Source organism: Pelodiscus sinensis, chromosome 15 (assembly GCF_049634645.1).
Source record: "Pelodiscus sinensis isolate JC-2024 chromosome 15, ASM4963464v1, whole genome shotgun sequence".
Taxonomy (NCBI): domain Eukaryota; kingdom Metazoa; phylum Chordata; order Testudines; family Trionychidae; genus Pelodiscus; species Pelodiscus sinensis.
In genome coordinates this window covers 35,632,745-35,654,865 of record NC_134725.1, presented here as the reverse complement: position 1 = coordinate 35,654,865, position 22,121 = coordinate 35,632,745, and the positions used below count along the sequence as shown (strand labels likewise).

Genomic DNA, 22,121 nt, shown 5'->3' with positions numbered 1-22,121 from the left:
CTGCTCCCCTTCCCAAGCTGCAGAATATTTCACTATTCTGCTATATATAGGTGCCAGGGGATGGAGGCAGGCAGGAGCCAGTCCTTTTTCCCCCACCACACACATTGCTGCCTCTGTATCAGAGGCAGCAGTACAGGGCACGGAGGGGGTAGGCAGCTCCCTGAAAGCCATTGCTCATGGGGAACTGGTTTAAACGCCAGATCCCCACGTGTACCAACTCCCACCTGCTCACCCTCTCCACTGCCTCTGACACAGGTTACACTTTCACAGCCCTAGTCTAACAGGCCCATTTATGAGTCAGGCACAGGTGATCCTCCAGCTCTGGCTCTTGCTCCCTGCTTGGCTAAGGACGCTCAGGCTGTACTGTGTCCCAGAGGGCGGCAAACAGAACGTGAAGCCTGGACACTCATCACATGCCATGGGTCCAGGCAGTCTCAGCCCCCTGCACTAAAAGAGCCATGTTCCAATGGTCAGGTTGTGTAGAATGCAAACCTCCAAGGGGGCTTCAACTCCTCTGGGAATACATGCCCCACATCTAGCCAGTGCCATCCCTTGACTGCTTCCTTGTTAGCCACAGAGGTCACAAAGGAGCTATCCAAGAAGTCCGCACAGAGTGGTATAGTCCATGGAGCCAATGTGCCACGTACTAGAAACATGCTAACAAGGAAAGAGAAGACAGCTGCCAGTGGGCTTGCGGTTACAGCACAATGCTGGGTGTCACCGCTTCAGGGGAACTACATCTCATTCTCCCCTACCTGCACTCTGCATGGCCCCTGCATGGCAGCCACCACCACTGCTGGGTAGAGAAGCACATCCCACTCCCTTCTGACTTAGGGTTCTCAGGCTGAATGGTCCCTGCCTTACGCCGTGGTAGCCCTAACAAGCCAGACTGCCCACAGCACCATTGCCTGCATTTTGCTTTCTCTCCAAAGGCTCTTATCAGCGGATTGCCAGCATTTATAAGTTACCCCACAGCTCCTTCTAAGCAAGCATTTTCATTCGTAAGGTTACAGAGAAAACAGACTAAAACACAAGAAGTTGCTACATACCTACTAAAAAGCTTACCAGAGAGTCTTAAGTGACTTTCCCATCAATCACACAGGTAATTTGTAATGAAACGGGGGAAGTGAACCTGGCTTTCTCATGTCACAGATTAGCACCCTGGAGCATCTGTCCTCTTCACCCTACTGCTATGCACGTGATACCTGGTTTCCCTTCTGCAGCACGCCGCAGCAAAATGAAATCTAAAAGAGGAACCATCTTCTCATATGGTGTGTCTAGCTAAGCAGTCAAAGAAACCAACTGACCTTTCAGCCAGGAATAAGCAAAATGCGCTCTTTGAATTAGAGCTCTCTGCTTGCAATAGTTATGCCAGCGGCATTTCCTACAGCGGTAGACAATGTAAAAAAAAAAACAGAGACCATCCCTGGTGAAATACGCAAGCCTTTCCCTGTGCCTATTAATAATAGATTCTGAAGACCGAAATTGCATTACTTCCAGCATCCACTCTTGCTCATTCTAATGCCTGCTGGGGCATTTTTAGCACAAGGTAAAAAAGAGAAACAACAGCTCGCAGTTGGGTATGTCCAAGCCTTTGCACTTGAACAAAAATATCTGGCAGAGCAGATGGCAGGTCCTGACCAGTGAAGTATATGAAATATTTAAGTTAACAAATTGATGTATTTTATCACAAGACTTTGCTTGATAGATGCTTCCAACTGCTTTGTCATTTAAAAATCTATCCACTGTGCTTACATTGCATTATGTTACCCCAACAACTAACATATACAAGAGAGCAAGGATGGGTTTCCAGCTAGGGCACAGAAGACAGGCAGGAACCCTGAGTTTTATTCCTAACTATGCCAATAATATGTTCTGTGACTTGAGCTGTTTTGGCCATCGCTGATGTCTGAATAATACTTGCCAAGTTCGCCGGGAATTGAGAGGCTTTATTCATTAAATTTTGTAACATGCCTTGAGATCCCTGGGTGTGACTGGAGAACTGCAAAGCAGACACACACACACACACACACACACACACACACACACACACACACACACACACACACACACACACACACACACACCCACCCCCCCCCCCCCGGGATATTAAAATGTGTTTAATTTTGTAAATGTGTAAACTGCTGTAAATGTCAGAGGTTACATACGGGGGGAGGGCTCCCACTGGCTCCCCCCCGCCCCCGGTCCCCTCTGCGCTGCTGCCTCTGGATCAGAGGATAGAAGCCTGCTTCCCATGCACACCAAATCCCACCTGCCCTCCTCCTCTACCCCCCACACTGCAAACTCTCTATCAGAGGGAAAAAAACCTTCCCCCCGCCTCTGATACAGAAGCAGCTAAGGTGTAACTGTTAGGATTAACCAATGAATCCAGGCTCATCAGTTAATCCAAGGGATGCCATGGTTTTCCACAACGTGGAAGCTAGAACTTTAAATGAACCAGGCCCTAAAGTGTTAAGACGACATTGGTGGTGGCAGCTACTGTCATTTTACTAATACATATGACATAGTTAGTCCTGGCTACTGCATCTGAATAATAAGCAGTCTTTGATTTTAAAGACAGGGAAACTGAGGCACAGAGCAGAAACAGGACTAGCCCATGGTCATCCAGACCAGTGGCAAAGCTAGGAGCAGAAAAACCCAAATATCCTGAGTCATGGTCAAGTGCTCTACCTACTAGACTAGCCTATATTTCTGGTCTTGGATCCTCCAGCCAAGCAAATAGAGGAATTTTGATCTCATTGAAACAAGTTTTTTAAACTTTTTCTTTTTAATGGGAAGAGTCAATCACACTCCTGGCTAGGCTGCATAAAGAGAAAATGTATTTGCTTTGGGATCCTAAGAGGTAATGAAATTCACTGGAATGACCAAGCATAGACTCTCTGAAGTAAGATCAGGTAAGTCCATTATTGTCCAAATGTGATATACCAGTACATCTTAAAACTCTCCTTTTTCCATCCATAAGAATGTCTTTATTTCTGAAACAGAGGCTGGGAATTTGTGTTAGGTTGTTAAGAGAGAGTTGCACATCCAGAGTTGCATAATTACTCAAGTTTAAGTTTCTGAAATAGAGAGCCCAATTTTAAAACAACTATTTTGTTCTAGTAATTTTTGCTGGAGCTTGCTACTTTATTGCATATTCTTTTAACATTGCACTTTGTGCATATACAGACCTCCCTAAGCCTGAGAATCTCAAAGCACTTTGCAAATATAAATTCATCTCATCCAATTATCAACCCTGTGACATCAGCATAATGGTCACCATTCAGAAGAACTTTTGTCACCCACGTAATGGTATTTGAGATTTCACAGATTTGCCCTGTATTAAGAACAGGAAAGAATGAGGCACAGCCATATGATTACCTGGCAAACAGTGACCTTCCCATGGGGACTACCCTAAATAATATTGCAACCGTTTTACAGGCAAACTGAGGCAAAAACTTTGGCTTGCCCAAAGTCACACAGTAAATTCACAGACGAGCCAGAAATAGAGTTGAGTTCTCACTCCTGGTCTTCAGGAACAGTCAGTCACAAGACTAACATTGCTCAGGCCTTTCTATATGCCCATGAGTCTGCAAATGCATAAATAAAAAGAAACTCCTCAATGAGTTGCTCCAGATTTACTGCAACATGTATAATACCTGCTCTCCAGCCTGAAATCCTAAATGTTTATAATGCTGTTCCTGCTGCTAAGATCTTAATGTTAAATGCAGTAGAGCCCATTAGCAGGACTTCATATTATACAGGTTGAACCCCTCTAATCCGGTATCCTTGGGACTTGACTGGTGCCAAACCAGAGAATTTGCCGACGTCACAGGGTTGATAACCAGACTACAGGAAGTCAATATTGTCTACCACCATTACCAGCACTTCCACTGCTCATTGGGCTCTTGGAAGACATTTTTGGGTAAATTAGAGCTAAACAACACAGAACACTGAGAGCCAGGACTGGTGGCTGTAAAACTGTGGGACCACAGGAAACTTGGCCTCACTCACAATAAGTGGACATTCTGCTCACTAAAATCATGCTGGACCAGAGAGTTTCAACCTGTACACATAAAAGGCTATAGTAGGATTACAATTAGAATGAATAAAGGAAAGTTCACACTAACATATTAGCTGCTTATCTCTGTATTTGGGACCTTTCTAAATGTTTTATTGACTCCATATGATGACCCAACCATTTCACAGTCTCAGTCTGAAGATAATCAGAGTTTTGTTGGGTTTTTTTGCTTCATTTAAATATGGGCAAAAATAAGTCAGGAAGCACAGATGCTTCCATGCACGGGCATATTTTTCTGTTCACCGGTAGAACAAACATGCAAACCATGTGTAGCTCAAAAGTAAGTCATCTAGTATGGCCACTCTCTGCCAACTGTGCCTGGTTTTGTGAAGAACAAGTCAGGAAGAGCAAAGCACAAAGTGTGTTACTCTCTCACTTGCAGCAGACAGAATATGGAACTTACATTTCTACACAGTCCATTTCAACTTAAGCTGGCATCTTTCTTTCCAGAGGAGATCATCTTATCAAAGCAACATGGCTCAGTAGCTGCTCTGAATTTGCCCTGCACCTAACTCACTTGGATCAAAGCTGTACCACGTCATGGGCAGAAGAAAGATGTGTGATCTGAAGTTGACATTCACAGCTACAATGCCTGGCAGACTCCTGGGCCAGATGAAAGATTAAAGTTCAGTCACTTTCGAGTCCGGTAGTTTGGACCAGGAAACATGTATGGGTCAAAGGAAAAGGAGAGGGAACTCATCACTGTTTGAATTATTCCTATTGAGAGTTGTGACAAGACAGTGCCTTCCGAAAGCAAGTAGAAGGTCTTGCCCTCCCTTGGCATGGCTCAAAAGAAAGACGTGTATTGACACTGCAGTGTGGCTAGTGGCCCTGACTCAAGGTCAGAAGCAACACTGGATTTCCATAGCACACTCAAATTCTGCCTTCTGTGATACCAGTGCAACCCCATGGTATCCTCATTAACTTCTATGGTGTTCCACCAGCATAATCAAGCAAAATTTCACCCCCAGATCACCAGAAGTTTGTTGCGTCCAGACTAGGTACAGAGAGGCGATGGTGACTCACCAGTTTGCACCCGTGAAGAGCTAGAAAGTGCACTAGCACGAATGATCGCAGCAGTCAGCCGTAAGTATACCACAAGGAGCAACAAACCCTCTACACTGCAGATGGCATGGGAATTGGTTTGTGCTTTTTCTCTGCAACCCAGAGTGGGGGCTGGCTATTTAAAACAGTGAAGAACAAGCTAGGCTAGTGAGTGGGCCACATCCGTGGCCCTTCTTCATCAGAGTGGGCAGCAAAATTGTAACAATCAAGACAGTCTCCTAAAATAGGGTAGCACTTGAGTGCCTAGAATCAGCAGGGTGTGCTGACTGAACTGCAGCAGCGCTGTGACTGGATGCAGAGGGAGCGCACGGCTCTTACAGTCAGTGTTGCGTGCAATCAGCCCACACATCACTGCACGTGCCCTTGCTTTACATGGGTAACTTTAGTAATACCAGTAGGTAAAAAACCACACAGCAGAAACCAGCAGAATCTGGCAACCCCCGTGCCTGGGCAATGGTACATAAAATCTCTCACGGGCCGCATACAGAACCCTGATGGGCCACATGCAGCTCGCAGGCCATAGGTTGCCGCTGATTTAAAAATAACTCTGAATGGCTTCTACAGAAAAACTTGGTGACCCGGGCTCTCTCCAGCCTCTCCCCCATCTTTCCTTTCCCCTGCCACTTCCCTTCTACTGGTTCCATTTGCCTCATCTCATGCCACTTTGGGGACAAAACTATTTTCCTCTGCATCTCTTTCCCATACTGATTCTACAGTTCTTCCCCAACCTCACCCACACACATACCCCCTCTAGACCTCTTCAGGTTTGTCCCCTTGATTATTGGTCATATGACTGCATAATCCATCTTTTGATGGGCTACATTCCACGAGGAACGTAAAAAAACATTTAAGAATGTAACTGTGTAATGATTAAAAATCCTAGCGATTACACACACTGCAGGCGCTGCAGAATAAAGCTTATATATAAGCCCCAGGAGAGGGGCTGGAAGCCAAGAGGCAGTGCACACTGGAAGCTGGCTGTTGTATACTGGCTCCAGCTGCTAGCCCCACTCCCAGGGAGCCAGCCATGCTGTGAGCTCTGCGGGGGCTGCTAGGCCCTATGGGGTTGCTGGCAGGCCTATGAACAGTCATTTTTCTGAAAAAAACTTGAGTTATATCCACACTGCAATTGTGTTCTTTTGGGAAAAATTGAAAGAACGGAGGGGTTTTCTGATAGCGGAAAACCTCTTTCTACGAGGAAAAACAGCCTTCAGGAAAAGGCATGTGTGGACACGGAAGAGGGAGTTCTTTTGAAAGAAAAGGCCTCCAGGAAAAAGCACAGGTGCCCTGGTGGCCATTCCATCCACAGGAATCAGAACATAATTGCGAGATAGCGTCCAATGGATGTGGATGCTGTCTTTCGAAAAAGCAGATTGCGCTTTGACAGTGTGGACACTTTCGGAAGAAGTTTTTTGGAAGATCCCTTCTGGAAAAGCTTCTTCTGAAAGAAGCTTGTAATACAGACGTAGGCAACAAGGATGGGGGGGGGGGGGAGAGACAAGAGCTAATGCTTTCCCCCCAGCACCATCTCTGCGGTGCCACCTGCCCACCCCAGCTGCCTCTATCAAAGGTAGTGGGGGGATAAGGGAGGCTGCTCCGGCAGCAGCCCCTGTTCACGGCAGTCCGGGCTGGCCGCGGGCTGAGGCTGTTTGCAGCAGACAGGGCTGGTTGCAGGCATGGGCTGCTAGCACAAGCTGTGACTGAGTGGTCCTGGCTCACACTGGTCCGGGATGATCCATAGCGCGGGTGGCTCCTGGAGCCGGCACAAGCTGGGACTGCTCAGTCCCAGCTCGAGCAGGCTCGGGGAGCTGCCGCCACTGCAGCTCTGTAGAGCGGTCCTTATCGACTAGTGATAGACTAGTTAGAAAACCACAATTTAACATCCTTGGTTGGGGCAACAGCATAGGACCTGGGGAACACAGATTCACTCCTTAGGCAGAGGTTTTGGGGAAGAATGGGTGGAGGAGTGAAGAGGGACTGTATCGGTGCTTTGTGACCTAAGTTTCTAACACCGGGAAGCTTCAGGAAACTCACTGCACACCATTCCTACTGTGCCTGGAGTCCCTAGCAGCATGACATGTTCTGAGGCTGTACCCTGGTACAAACCACAAAGCAGTTACGCATGGGAGACCTGCAGCTTGGAGCAGCATTAACACCTGCATGAATACACACAGGGTCAGGAGAGGAGAAAGCCTGCTACAGTCAGGACCCCAACAAAAGCAGTCAGGGTCCAGGGTCACAGCAGGGCAAGCCTCAGTCTACGAGCAGCCCAGGGCTGTGCCTAGACTGGCCAGTTTTTCCGGAAAATCAGCCATTTTTCCGGAAAAACTTGCCAGTTGTCTACACTGGCCACTTGAATTTCCGCAAAAGCACTGACTTCCTACTGTAAGAAATCAGTGCTTCTTGCGGAAATACTATGCTGCTCCCATTCAGGCAAAAGTCCCAGTGTAGACAGCTCAGATTTGTTTTCTGCAAAAAAGCCCCGATGGCGAAAATGGCGATTGGGGCTTTTTTGCGGAAAAGCGCGTCTAGATTGGCACGGACGCTTTTCTGCAAAAAGTGCTTTTGCGGAAAAGCGTCCTGCCAATCCAGACGCTCTGTTCCAAAAATGCTTTTAACGGAAAACTTTTCTGTTAAAAGCATTTGCAGAAAATCATGCCAATCTAGACGTAGCCCAGGAGTTCTATCTGGTCATCATATATATAGTAGCCCAGTGTCTGTAACACTGACGTACACAGCCATGCATGTCAGCGCCCCACCCCCCTTCACCTCCCTCCGTGGCCGTTTGGCCAGCCCCACAGCCCCCCGGACACTGCTTCCCTCCCCCCTTCCTCCGCCCCCCCAATCCTCCCCTCCAGCCCCACAGCCCCCAATCCGCCCCCCAGCTCTGCTCTCCACCCTCCTTCCGGCCAGCCCCGCCCCCTTCCCCTCCCTCCACGGTGCGCTGCACGGCTCCCAGCTCAGGTGGGCCCTGAAGGAGGTGAAGGGGGGCAGGGCGCCACGCAAGGAGGGGAAGGGGGCGGGGCTGGCCAGAACAGGGGCGGGAAGCAGAGCTGGGGGGGGAATCGGGGGCCGTGGGGCTGGACGGGAGGATGGGGGCGGGGAGAAGACCTGGCAAGAAGGGTGAGGGTGCAGCCACTGGTCACAGCCAGACCCCAAAGGACCGCTTGCCACCGCTTGCTCCCCCGCCAGGGCCCAGCTGAGTGCCGCTCAGGTGGGCCCGGTGGGACAGGAAGCGGGGTGGGGCGGCGATGTACACGGCCAGGGGGCAGGGCCGTGTATGTCACCACCCCCCCTTCCTCCTCCTGCCGTGGCACTGAGTGGTGCGCTCCTCAGCCGGGCCGCCGCAGGGAGGTGGGGGCACGGTGACATAGACAGCCCCACCCTCTGGCCACGTATGTCACTGCCCCGCCCCTCCTCCCCAATGGCAGCCCAGATGAGCACGCAAAACTCAGCTGAGCCGCCACGGAGGGAGGGGATGAGGGCAGGGCCATGTACATCCCCACCCCCCTTCCCCTCCCGCTGTGGCACTCAGCTGAGTGCTGCGCCCCTCAACCGGGCCGCCAGGGGAGCCAGCAGCGCAAGGGGCTGTTTGGACTCCTCCGGCATGGGAGGGCGGTGATGTACACGTCCCCGGCCCCAGCCATGTATGTCACCGCCCTGCCTCCCTCCCTCACGGCAGCCCGGCTGAGCAGGTAGCACTCAGCCAAGCGCCACGGCGGGAGGGAAGGGGAAACTGAGAGAGAGGCAGGAGGAGGAAGAGAAGAGAAAGGGAGAGTGAGAGGCAGGAAGGGGGGAAGAAAAAGAAAGAGAGAGAGAGAGACAGGCAGGAGGCAGAGGAGAACAGAGATGGGGGGGAGGCAGTAGGAAGAGAGAAACAGAAAGCGAGAGAGCTCAGGAGAGAAGACCTGAAAATCTCATCTTATGACAGGCTAATTGGCTAGTAAGAACATAAGAACGGCCGTACTGGGTCAGACCAATGGTCCATCTAGCCCAGTATCCTGTCTGCCGACAGCAGCCAATACCAGATGCCCCAGAGGGAGGGAACGCAACAGGTAATCCTCACATGATCCCTCTCCGGTCACCCATTTCCAGACAAAGAGTCCAGGCCAGGGTTGCTACCAAGGATCAGAATCCAAGTGAGGAGGCAAAGTCCAAATCAAGCCAAGGTGATGCCAGGAATTTCAACACAAGGACCCATTGTAGTAGCTCTAGAAAATCCTACCTTGTTGCCCAGACACTTCCTGCAAAACCTCTTGAGTTTATATAGGGCAGAGAGCCAATCGAGAGCCTGGGGATAGCTGTCTGTCAGATCCTGGAGGTGGGACTTCCTGTGATGTGTGTCCACAGAGGATCTTGGAGAATGGAGGGCAAACTAGTTACAACTGGGGTGGCAGCCTGGAGATGCTAACTACCTGGTAGCTGTACAGGCCTAGGTTCCAGACCTAGGGGTGCTGAATTCCTAATTGCACACAACTGAACATCTGTGCCCTGCCTCTTCTCTGAAGCTCTACAGTAGCCAAAATATAGTATTTTAGTAGACTATAAGTATAACGCTAGTAATAAGTTATTTGCTTATCAGTTCTGTATACTGTGCTTCATTTCACCCTCACAGACACCCTTGCTTCTTGTTAGCATTACAAATTAAGTTGTGCCTCTTGTCTGCACTGCAAACTAAGTTGTGTAAGGTTCTTTTGTAATATCTTTAGTAGCGCTATAATCCTTTCTAAAGTGTAATCCCATCTGAAATGCTCTGTAAAATTGTTTAGCATGACTGGAGGATGTGTGCATCGTTAAGGAGAGGTGTGAACGACATCACAAGTGCCCAGATGGTCAAGAAGAAGTGAGAAACTTGAAGCCAACCAGGAAGCATTCAGTGTGCCCAATGCCAGAAACAAATCAGAACTGACAAATGAAGAGAAAATAATGGGAAGCCAGACTACAGCAGTCGAAGGGTAACTGTGGAAAACTAACACCACCAAAGGATGAATGATTGCAGCATGACACTGCAAAACCCAGAGACTCAAATGAGAACTTAAAAGTATAAAAATGGGGTCCTTTTGCCATGGCACTCTGGATTGAGTCCTGCAGAGCCTCAGTACATTGGATCATGATCAACAGAGCCCAGGTCCTTTCACGTGTTCAAATCTAACTAGCCATTAGATTGATTTGAGTCACAACAGACTCAAAACTATTCACAGAGCAGGGTGGGGGGGGTGCATGCGCACATGCTTCTTTGTGTGGGAGAATGAATGTGTGCACTGGTTTTCATGTTGTATTTTCAATAAATACAGCATATTGCCTTTCGCCCTGAAAAAGATCCTGGCTGCTTCTCATAAGCACAACACATACCCACCCCCTATTGTGCACTCTTCCCCACCCTGACTCACTTCAAGAGGGCGGGAGAATGGGCTCTGGAATAGGGCCAAGGATGAAAGGCTTGGAGGGTGGGGTCCATGAGGAAGGTCTGAGGTGTGGGAGGATGCTTAGGGTGGGAGTGCAAGATCGGGGAAGATGTTTGGAAGAAGGATCAAGACTGGGGCATGGGTTTGGGATGCAGGAGGGGTTCTGAATTGGCGCAGGTGGTTTGGGGTGCAAACTTCTGTTGGATAGGGCTTACCTCAGTCAGTGAGTGGCACAGTGAAATTAAGGGAGCCTACCTAGCTCCTTGGGGCTCTCAGAAGCAGACCGTATATCTGGCACTTAGAAGAAGGACTAGCAGGCTTTGAATTATGCCTGCCAGTGCTGCCCCCACAGTTCTCATTGGCCATGATCCCTGGCCAATGGGAGCTGCAGACCCAGCATTTGGGAGCCCTGTGCGCATTTCTGTACCTAGGAGCCAAGCATGCTAGCCATTTTCGACAGCCCTGTTCTGCCACAGACCAAATTTTTAGTTGGAGTTAACAACCCTTCAGGATTGTCTTGGAGGCTCCAGGAATTTGAAGACTGATCTTTAATTAAAGATTCAATTGTGTCATGTTATGAAACCTCTACGAATTTGTCCATGCAAAATTGGCAACCCTACTTTTAGAGGTCCAGTCAGTAGTACTGACCAGAGCTGCCAATATCTCTTTGCAACACAGAGACCAGACAACCCTAGCACAGAGCCTTCCAGCTACCAGCCCCCTCCCTCACTACTCACAGGCCACGTCTACACTGTGAGGAAGATCAACTCTGTGGCAGTCAATCTTCTGGTGCTCGATTGAGTGGGTCTAGTAAAGACCCACTCAATCAAACACTGAAGGTGCACCGTCAACGCTGGAACTCCTACTCCTCACGAGAGTAAAGGAAGTCAATGGGAGTGTTTCTCTGTTGACCGCTTGCTGTGAGGATGGCACCAAAGCTCGGCTTAAGGTACATCAAATCCAGCTATGTTTTTTACATAGCTTGAACTGCGTACCTTAAGCCGACCTTCGGCTATAGCGTAGTCCTGGCACCAGCTGCTTTCCCTCCTTGGCCACCAAAGCCCTGCCTTGTACTCTGTGGGAGAAAGGTCATGCAGCTCAGGTGCTGATGCTCCCCATCATCCATACACCAGCCATGGCATTGGCCCGCAGCTCCCCACCATGACCAGCTCTACCGCTGCTGGAGGGCTGCCCAGCCTCCTGGCTAACATTTGCCCCTTTGTTATGAGGTGAAGGGAAAGACATCTCCAGTGTGATACTGTGTTGTGCTGTGAAGTCACAAAAGCACCAGTCCTGTCCTGTCCAGCAGTCACACACAGCACAGCACAGCGCTGTTAGCAACAGTGTCAATGGGAGAGTTCACCTCCGTGTAACTCCCAGCTCACCCCTATCCACTCCCTGGAATCATCTGGAAAACTCCTCATCTGCTTCTCTGCCTTGTATCCCTGAGGACACAGATTAGGGAAGCAGCCTGGGTAACTGTACCTGTTCAGGGCAGGGCGACTGCTCTGGCTGAAACAGTCGTGGCTAGCCGACATCTATCCCGCCCTAAGCCAGAAGGCTGGCCACCAGCAACCACACGCTGAAATGCCTGTATCCACCAGTCAGAGGTGCACAGTGACAGGTGCAATACTGCCAAGCCCACTGCATGTCAACCATGCTCCAGGAGGACAAAAGAGAATACCAAGGGAAGGGGAGAAAAACCACAGAAAAATGTTAAACAGCTTTTTATTTTGTGTTCATTCAGTCTCCCCTCAGGACTCAGGACCAGCTCGCCAGCTGTGCAAAGCAGTGGAGTGAGGCAGGCCCATTCGCACCGGCCGAGGATCTAGCCCTTGGTTTATTTGTTATAATGAAGAAAAAGGCCCCGCTCTTCTGCGGGTTTCCCAGTTCTCTGGGAGCGGCTTTTGCACTTCCAGTTCTTCGGACCAGAGAAGGCTGTGTTGGGTCTAACAATTCCGAACCTGTGGTCAGCACTTAATAAGAACAGCTTATACATAAATAATAAACTTCATTTCTGTTCAGTCTGTGCAGGATGGAAGCCCAGAATACTAGCTCGGGTGAGGAGGGGGGGGGTAAGAGAGAGGAAATGACAGCTGTTCTTGAAATACTGTACTTCAAACCCACTGTTTTTCCCCCCAGTATCCTGGTATTTGAGGGTGATGAACTCAGCATCAAAGCAGTTCCAGTTCCTCCCAAAATAGGAATAACAGATTCAGAAAAACAAGCCTTCAGAGTAAGCAACCAGGTGCACTAGAAGCTTAGCATCAAACTCAAAATACAACATACGTTTCAGAGAGATAGCCATGTTAGCCTGTTTCAGCAAAAACGAGGAGTCCCATGGCACATTAAAGACTAACAAATTTATTAGGGCATAAACTTTTGTGGGCTGCAGAAGTTGACAAACTGTGTTGCATCCCACAAAAGCTTATCTCTCAATATATTTTAGAAATGCTCATCAGTCTGTCTGTCCATCAATCCATGAGTCTGTTTGTCCAAGAACTCCTCCTAAACCAGTGGTCCCCAACTTTATGGGGCTGCCAGGCGCCTAGGGGTGGGGCTGCTCACGTGCCCCGCATCTGGGAGTGGGGCCACGCATGCGCCTTGCACCCATGGGCGGGGCCACCCATGCGCCACATGCCCAGGACCGGCACCGAACATGTGCTGTGTGCCCAGGGCAGGGGCTGCCCATGTGCCGCACGCCTGGGGCGGGGCTGGCCCAGATGATTTGACAGGCGCACATAAATGCCGGCAGGCACCATGTTGGGGACCATGACCTAAACGGTCAGAGCTAGGGCCACCAAATTCAGTAGGCTGCTTCCTCTTCTCAGAACTTAAGGCATGGTCAGGATTTGGTTGTGCTAGAAAAATGGGTCTGACCGGAAAGGGACTGTTTTCCATGACACTGGAAGGGAGGGGGCTGATTGGAGAACGATACTGCAGAGAGACAACTAGAAGCAGTGAGCACAGAGGACAGCTATACTACAGAGTAACTATGGGGGGGGCAACCACACCACCACCAGAGTGGCCAGCTGAGGCCAGGGCTCACCATCTTGCTGGCCAACAGACCAGGTAAGTGCCTTCCCCCCAGTAGTGCCGGAGCAAGAAGGGGGGGAAGTCCCAATGGACCAGCCCAGGGAATGCTAGCGAGGTTGGCCTACACATCTCTGGGAACAAGCCAAGAGGTGGGGTGTGCACACACATCCCAGACCAGCTATGGGAGAAGCTGGAGGGCCAGGGGCATGGTACCCATCACCCTGGACTGCCCCCCCAGGAGAAGCCAGCAACCACCTCCACCTCCTGCCCTGAGGCCCTCTGCCCCTCCCCTGACCTACTCCTCCTCCCAACTCCCTGCCCTGATTCTTGCATCCCCACCTCCTGCCCTGAGCCCCTGCCTTACCCTCCAGCCCTCACTCTTGCAACCTCCACACCTCTAACTCCCTGCCCAGAGCCCCCCACCTCCCAAGACCATGACGCTTACACCCCTGAAGGATACAGGCAATGCTGGGTAAGTCTTCTAGTGCCCTCATAAATGAGTTAGTCTTTACGATTCCCCGGGAATCCTCAAAATACATCACAACGTCTGCACTTTAACAGTTCCGCTCTCGAAGCCTGTATTGAGAAGCCCCTGAATGGATTATCAAAACAACAGCTACCAACCCCACAGCTCTCGCATCAGTATTTGAAAGTTCATGCATTCAACAGCCAAGCTCCGCGAGGGAGCCCTCCATTTCACACTTCCTGCTGTATGCAGAGATCCAGCAGCCAAGATACTGACACGAACAGCCTATCTGCCCAGCTTTCTCAGCTCTGCAATGCAGCTTTCTTAAATATTGAACAAGCCTGCTGCTCCTACACCACCTGCCAGTGCCAATTATGAGGTAGTGTTTACATTGACAAAACCTAATGCCATTAATCTGGTTAAAGAGAATGCATTCAAAGCCTGTGCATTCAGCAAAACACGCTTGAGACTGCCACATCAGTAGCAGATTTCCCTTCTTTTTTTCTAATAACTGTCTGACAAACAAATACACCGAACTGCAACGCAGGAATACTTCTGTCACCGCCAAAGAAAAATTGTCAAACTCAAACAGACCCAAATTCCTCCTGTATCAAGCGGATGATTTTGAAGCCTCCCCCTCCCAGCAAGTCTGCAGTCGTGTCAGCTTGAATGATGTAAAATCCTGTTTAATTGGTGGTTAACCAATTAAAGCGGGGAAGGGGGGAGGGTGACCCCCCCAGCCACAGGAAAGGGCTGCTCCATCCTGGCCAGAGCAACCCTTACTTATCACCCCCCCATCCTCTGCAGGCAGAAGCCCCCTGGGCCCACCACAGACAGGGGCTTCCTGCACCAGTCCTGGAGCAGTCCCCGTCTGCAGCAGGCCCTGTGGGGCTGAAGTAGCCCCCAGCAGGCAGGGAGCTGCTCCAGTCCCACCAGCTAACCAGGACTGATAAGCCTCACCTGTTAAGGTTAACCAGTTAACCCTTCACATCCCTAGTCACCCTGAGGGTCTTCATTTTGATCTCTCAGCTGCATAACAGTTTGAAATGGCAAAGGAAGAGTCTAAAGAATTGTTCCATAGTTCCCCATGGTGAATTCCCCATGGGCTGGATGGTGCAAATTCACTCCAATTGCCTGTTCTGTACACGTTGGGGTGTCAGCCTGGTCTAGCAACCAAATACATTATCATGCAGCTCATTCCTTCCGAAAACTTTCACCCTCACCCACAGTGTTGCCCATAGTTTTTGGTTTAAGAAGATATATTTGCAGAGATTTACTGTCCAGGCATATTTGCCATGGGATGGGGACAGTTACTTCCCATTCCACCACGCACACAACACACACACAATTACCAGTTATCTGATCCAAGGGTTTTCTAATACACGTCTGACAATATGGATCATAATTAGCAATTCAATATGCCATTGTCTCACAAGTCCATCCACAAACCTATTGAACAGGTTTAATCCTACCAATACAGCATCCTTCTTTAATTCAACAGTGCAATTTCACTATCAGGACAGCACTGCCCAGCTAAAAGTGTGCTCACCAAAGGCCATAATGCATGGATGAAAGACACTATGCCCACCACCAAGAAAAAGTCAGGGCTGTAGGATAGCTCTGTAGAAACAGAAGGCTCGATACAAAGCTAATCTGACTGAGCAGACAGAGCTAGCAATGCAGCACACTTCCCCTATGATATGAGAGAGTGAGAAGCAGTTTGGATCCAAGCTCCATACTACCTAAACCCATCCAAGTTAAAGGGTGTTTATGTAACAGATTCTGGTTTTGACCACCTCTCTCATTTTTTCAGATGGACCAAAATATTGTTCTATCAGGTCTCACGAGATGGCACTGTTACACATAGTCTTTTTCTTCATGTTCAAGTCAATTTTCAATCTTGGGGAGACATTCATTGTGGTGCTGTTCATTTTTTAATGCAAAGAAACTGATGAGAGAACTGTGCAAACTGCAAGATAATTTGTTCTCTGCTTTGGCTTCTGACTGGAGTCAATTCTTGAGCCAAAATGATTCCCTCAGAACTGGGCCCTGAAATCCATGAAAGAAGAGATTACTCTGTAGGCTGTTTGACCCTCTGTGTTCCAGGACTGCAGTACATGTATGAATAATATCTAATAATATCTAAAAGGGTGTCACAAGGAGGAAGGAGAAAATTTGTTCCTCTTGGTTTCTGAGGACAGGACAAGGAGTAATGGGCTTAAAGTGCAGCAGGGGAGGTTTAGATTGGACATTAGGAAAAAATTCCTAATTGTCAGGGTGGTCAAATATTGGAATAAATTGCCAAGGGAGGTAGTGGAATCTCCCTCTCTGGAGATATTTAAGAACAGGTTAGATAGACATCTGTCAGGGATGGTGTAGACGGAGCTTGGTCCTGCCTTGAGGGCGGGGGGCTGGACTCGATGACTTCTTGAGGTCCCTTCCAGTCCTATTATTCTATGATTCTATGATTCTATAAAACAAGTTATACTTATCTATATAGGTTTCAAGGATCAAACTGCTCCTCTCCAAAAATCTGGCAAATGTGGCTTCCCTTTGGTAAGTACACTGTAACATACACCATAGTTGTGCATATGAACTGATGCAGACACCATATATAGGAGATCTATTGACACATGCACTGTACATCAGCCTAGATTTCTTGAAGAGAGTAATGGACAGAGAATTGAAAACCTATTCCACAGCACAAGCTTCTGTTTAACTAGTAGGGAATTTAAATGATTTGTTGGAGAGGGAACAAATAACAGCACAAGTAGTTTACAAACTTGAGTCAAGTTTTGCTGTCCTTGCCCATCCCCAGTATCAATTGCCTTTCCTCCCGGAAGCTAAAAGGTAAGAATTAGCTACAAGCCAAGGAACAGACACAAGACTATTGAGGCTGGTGTATTTCAGCTTCACAGCCATGACCTTACAGTTAAGGCTGTGAAAACCACTCCATTCCAACTCCTTCCCCTTATAGCTTTCTCAAATTAAAAAACCCTTTAGGGCAAGTCAGTGTTCACGACTGGTCTCCACTCAGCAAGAAATCATTTTAGAAAGTTGAAGCTGAACTAGCTAAGCCGCTTTTGGATCACACTGCTAGAAATAGCCATGGTGAAGGGGGTTTTCTGTTTTTAAAAAGAGCCAGACCTGTTCTGTTAATCTGAATTCAATTGCTGAAGTCACCTCAAACCCAATTCAGTGGAGCCATGCCACTTTACACCACACGAGGATGGGTCTCAATGGATCTATTGTGGGAACTTTATCTTGACAGCACTACAGGAATTCATAGTTAAAGGTAAAACGCCTTTGCAGGGACAAACACAAATAGCCTCCATGGTTAATTCTCAGCAGAAGGCAGCATCTCAGTGTCATTTCCCACAGGAAACTAAGGTTTCCCTCTGAGGGACCTGTTTTGGATCAGGGGCCGCTGACCTATTGACTCACAGAAAAATCATTCGAGGGCTGCAAAAAGAGTCAGAAACAAAACAAAAAAAACCAACAACCTCCAAACCCTGTGAAGCAGAAAGACACTCCCTTTATTCCCCTTGTACATCAAAGCCTAGTGGGGCCTAGGCTAGAAGATTTTGCGAGGACCCTCTACACTTTGGGGGGGCAAAAATGAGGAGTTCAGTGTGTGAGAGGGGGCAGCTGGCAAGCTGGCTTGGATGTGGGGTCTGAGCAGAAGGGAGGGTACAGGAGTGTGTTGTGGGTTGGTGGGTCTGGAAGGGTGGGAGGGTACAGGAATGGGCTGGGAGAGCTGGGAAGAAAGTAGCATGCAGGAGTTGAAGGGGGTGTAGGATCTGGGTGGGAGGGGGCCACATGGCTGGAGAGCCAATGCCAGCTGCCTGATGCTGGGGGAGAATTCTGAGCCTCAGGAAACAGATGCAGGCAAGCTGGGGGGCCAGATCTGGCCCCGGGGCTGCAGGTTCCCCACCCTTCCTTTAACAGATAGTGAGGGGGGGCAGAGAGAAAGGGAGGGAACATTATTTATAGACTCAGACTATAAATAACACTGTGATCATCTCGTCTTACCTCTGGCACCTTGCAGGCCACAGAAACTTGCACACCCCACTCCCATAATAGGCCCCTCACTTCTGGAGGAATTAATGACTAGAGTTGCCTGGTGTCTGGTATTCTACTGGACAGTCCAGTTTTTGTGCCCTCTGTCTGGTAAAAAATTCAGAAAATACCGGACACGTGCAATGTCCAGTATTTTCTGGTTTTCCGGCTGGGCACTGGATGGAAGCCTGCCGGGGGTGGCAGGAGTGGCTGGGAGGCGGGGTGCAATTGGTGCTGGGAGCCTCTGGTTGCATCTGATGTAGGAGTGATACCTTGGGAGGAGGAGAAACCCTGTCCGTGCTCCTGAGCGCTGGTCAAGCGCTTTGTGGAGCAGTAGCTGGATTCGTTCATGCTTTGCCAGGACCATGCACGGGACAGATCTTCATGTGCCTGGGTCAGTCCCGCTCCCTACCGGCCGATTCTCTCCCCCGACCCCTCCCAACTAGCCCCGCTCCCCCAGGCTCCCTCCCAGCCAGCCCTGCTTCCTGCCAGCCAGTTCTCCTCCTTCTGATGGGGAGAAGGAGGCCAGCTCTCCTCCCCCCGACACCCCGCCCCAATTTCCCCCGGCCAGGCCCGCTGTCCCCTACTCCCCCCCAACCAGTCCTGCTTTTCCTGCCAGCCGCCCCCCACATCTCCCCTGGCCAGCCACGCTGCCTCCAACCCCTGCCCCCCCCAGCCAGCCCTGCTTCCCACCAGCCACCCCACTCCCCCGATCTCCCCGGGCCAGCCCCACTGCCCCCAACCCCTCCCTGCCAACCCTGCTTCCCGTCCCCTCAACCCCGGCCAGCCCTGCTCCCCTCCCAGCTGGTCCCTTCCGCCCTTCCCCCCATCAAGTGTGTCCAGCATTTTTTCTGAAGCTACCTGGTAACCCTATTAATGACATCCTACACACATTGTTATTTGTGTTTCTGCAGTGCCTTAGAGACTTAGTCATCGGCCAGGCCCTTGTTGTGCTAAGAGCTGTACAAACAGGCTTTGATTTACTGACTCTATGGCCTCTCTGCAGAGCTTTGCCAACTACACTGACAGCGTGTGTCTTTGTTTTGGTTGACATTGGTTTTTATGAGGAGGGGGAACGGGACCAACCAGCCAGGCTCATTTCATGAAGCCCTCATCTACCCATTCAAGTGTTCCTTTTGTAAGTCTTCCAGGGATTCTTGCCATTTTTAAAAGTTTTACAGCGCCTGTGTTTTTTGGATTCAAGTTCTCATTCCTATGGATACATCATGATCAGATACAGAAAGTGTAAGAGGGAACAGAGAAATCATGGTGTCCAATGGTTTGATTGGTTTTTTACACTATCAAAAGAAATATTTAAAAATGTAAGGAAACTAGTTGGGGAAGTGGACTGGACTAAAGAACTCAAAGGAATTACTTTAAGCCAAAGTTGCAGGAACTATCTGAAACCTGAAACCCAAGCAAAGGTGCAGGGGGGAGAGCGGGAGGGGGAATTCTAGGAAAAGGATGCAGACCAACCAGCAGGAGGCAGCATGGAATCAGAAATCCAGCTCCCCGCATGTATCAGCTCCAGCCTGCCCCTCTCACCCGTCACACTTCTGCCTCTCTATCAGAGACAGCAGTTGAAGGAGACAGGTGGATCCAATGCTCATGGGGAGCTGCTGCCACCCCTATGCTGCTGCCTCTGTATCTGAGGCTGCAGGGGAGGGGGAATGTGAGTAGTCAAGAAGATTAACAGATAAGCAACCTAGGCTTATCAGTTAATCGTCTACTTCAGCGGTTCTCAAACTTTTTGTGCTCCGGAGCCCTTTACATGCATAAAAATTTATGCGGAGCCCCAGCGGTCCTCTGATTGTATGTGTTATACTCATCGATGTTTCCAGTTTGTCAACCTCGTAGAGCCCCTGGAGATGTCTCACGGAGCACAGTTTGAGAAACACACGTCTACGTGACTACTCATTCACATCCCTAGTCAGTATCCTTCCCAGGCTGAAGGAGAGTTTGGTGTAGCCCAGAAGCTTGTCTCTCACACCAACAGCAGTTGGGCCAATAAGAGAGATTACCTCAGCCCTCTCCATTCTTCATGTAGGTTAAAACTTTCACCAGTGGCCCCTGATTTCAGGTACCCCATCTGAGACAGCCAGAGCCCAATCTGCAGAGGTGCTGAGCACCACCAGCATCCATCGATTCAGCTGGAGTCAGGGTGCTCGGCACAGCTGAAAATCCCCCCAGCTGTTTCTAAAGATGGGCACCCGAAAAGTGAAAGATCCTCAATCAGTGGCCACTTTGGAAGATTTTGCCCTTGATCTCTCTGCGCCTCGGGTTTGCTTGCCAGTAAAATGGGGGACCATTTATCCTTATCTATCCCAGCACAATTGATTAATTGTGGTCCACAGGAAAGAGCGTAGAAGTAAAGTATCACAAGACATCAGCAAAATCAGAATCCCTGCAGGCTATAGGACTGTCTCCATCAGGTACAAGCCCAGCCATTTCTATGAGCTCTGCAACCCGGAGTAAGAAGAGGATTACAAGTCTACAATGCAGGCACCACTGGATCAATTCTCCAAGCTTGAAGGATAGCAAACGTGACTGCCATTCAGTTAAATAACAGGCCGAAAATTTCATGGCTACTCTTGCTGAAAATCACCGGAACGCTGCCCGGTGTATGTTTCCTATGTGACCACAAGGGTGTAACATGGCTCCGAAATCACATGTGCAAAGGTATCAGTTTGAAAAAAACAAGCCTGCCTCCCCTAAATATCCCGCCAGTACATCCACGTCTTCACTGCCTGTTTTCTGTCCTTATGTTTTCCCTTGATTCCTATCCAGATCCACGGGGCCCAATAGAGCATTCTCCCTGCAAAATAAACCTACTCGGATACTGGTATGCTGTCCTCTCCTTGCTGCCTCTCTGGGTTTTATCTTCCTGCATCTTGCAGACCCAGTTCCACAGCAAGAGGTTGAAAGAGCAGTCCTACGACTACAGACTTTTTGGGATAAAATCCTGCTGCTAGACTGTATGAGTACTCACTGACGGGTATAGCGGACTATATAAAGGCAAGAGAGACTGACAGACCAGGGTCTACAGTACAGACAATGCCATACCGACAGGAGGGCTTCTCCTGCTGACACACTTATCACCTCTCAGGGAGGTGGATTAACTATGCAGACAGGCCAGCTCTCTCTCAAGCATGACAGCAGCGCAGCGCCATCACTGCACTGCACCAATGCACTGCCCTAATTCTGCTCTCACGCTGGTGTAAATCAGAAGTAACTCCATTGAGATCTAATTCACACCCCACCAGCTCCACTGAAGTTAACGAAGTCATGTTGGTGTCAGACCAGAATCAAGTCCAGAGAGAGAGTTAGCTAATTCCCCTTCCTATGCTCCCATCTCTTTTGTTAGCTAACGCCTTCTTGTTGGCAGCCAGTTACATTTACATAGCATGGGACATGCAGAAAACGTCTTTTTCTTTTCATTCAAAATTTCCTGTCAGTCTCAAGACAAAAGGCAGCTCAGCTGTGGTAAGCAGGAAGTTTATTTAAGCTGTGCAGTGACATTTTTCAAGGAACTCCTTCGCAAACCAACATCATTAGAATTCTGTCATGTGGGTTTCCTCCTGTTGATTAACAGTGAAGAAAACAAAAGTCAGCCCTTGGTTCATATGACTTACCCATGATTGCTAGGTCTTGGGCTATCTAGCAAAACAACACTCCAATGTCATTTAAGCCTGCATTATACTATTAAGCCTGATAGCAGCCTTACAATTGCTTATATAAAAGTCTTTGTGCATGGTAGCAGTGCATCATTGTCACATCTCTGGATGCTACCTCCTGCAGGAAAGTGGAGGCATCACAGAGGAAGGAAGAGGAGAGTTCCTCACAGAGCATCTGATGCCTGCATAGAGCTGTGAAAATTAATTGGAACCACTGGCTTTATTTAAAAACAACAACAACAACAACAATATTCCATAAAATGTAAACTCCATAATCATGTTGACAATGGATTTGTTCAGAGTGGAAAGATTTGGAGACAAACGTTCAAGAGAGC

General features: G+C 49.1%; 1 protein-coding gene across 6 annotated transcripts in view; it reads right to left on the bottom strand.

Moving 5' to 3' along the window:
* Window positions 1–22,121, bottom strand: part of RPH3A (rabphilin 3A) — a 159,750-nt gene that overhangs the window by 113,216 nt on the left and 24,413 nt on the right. The gene's annotated exons all lie outside the window — the stretch shown is intronic.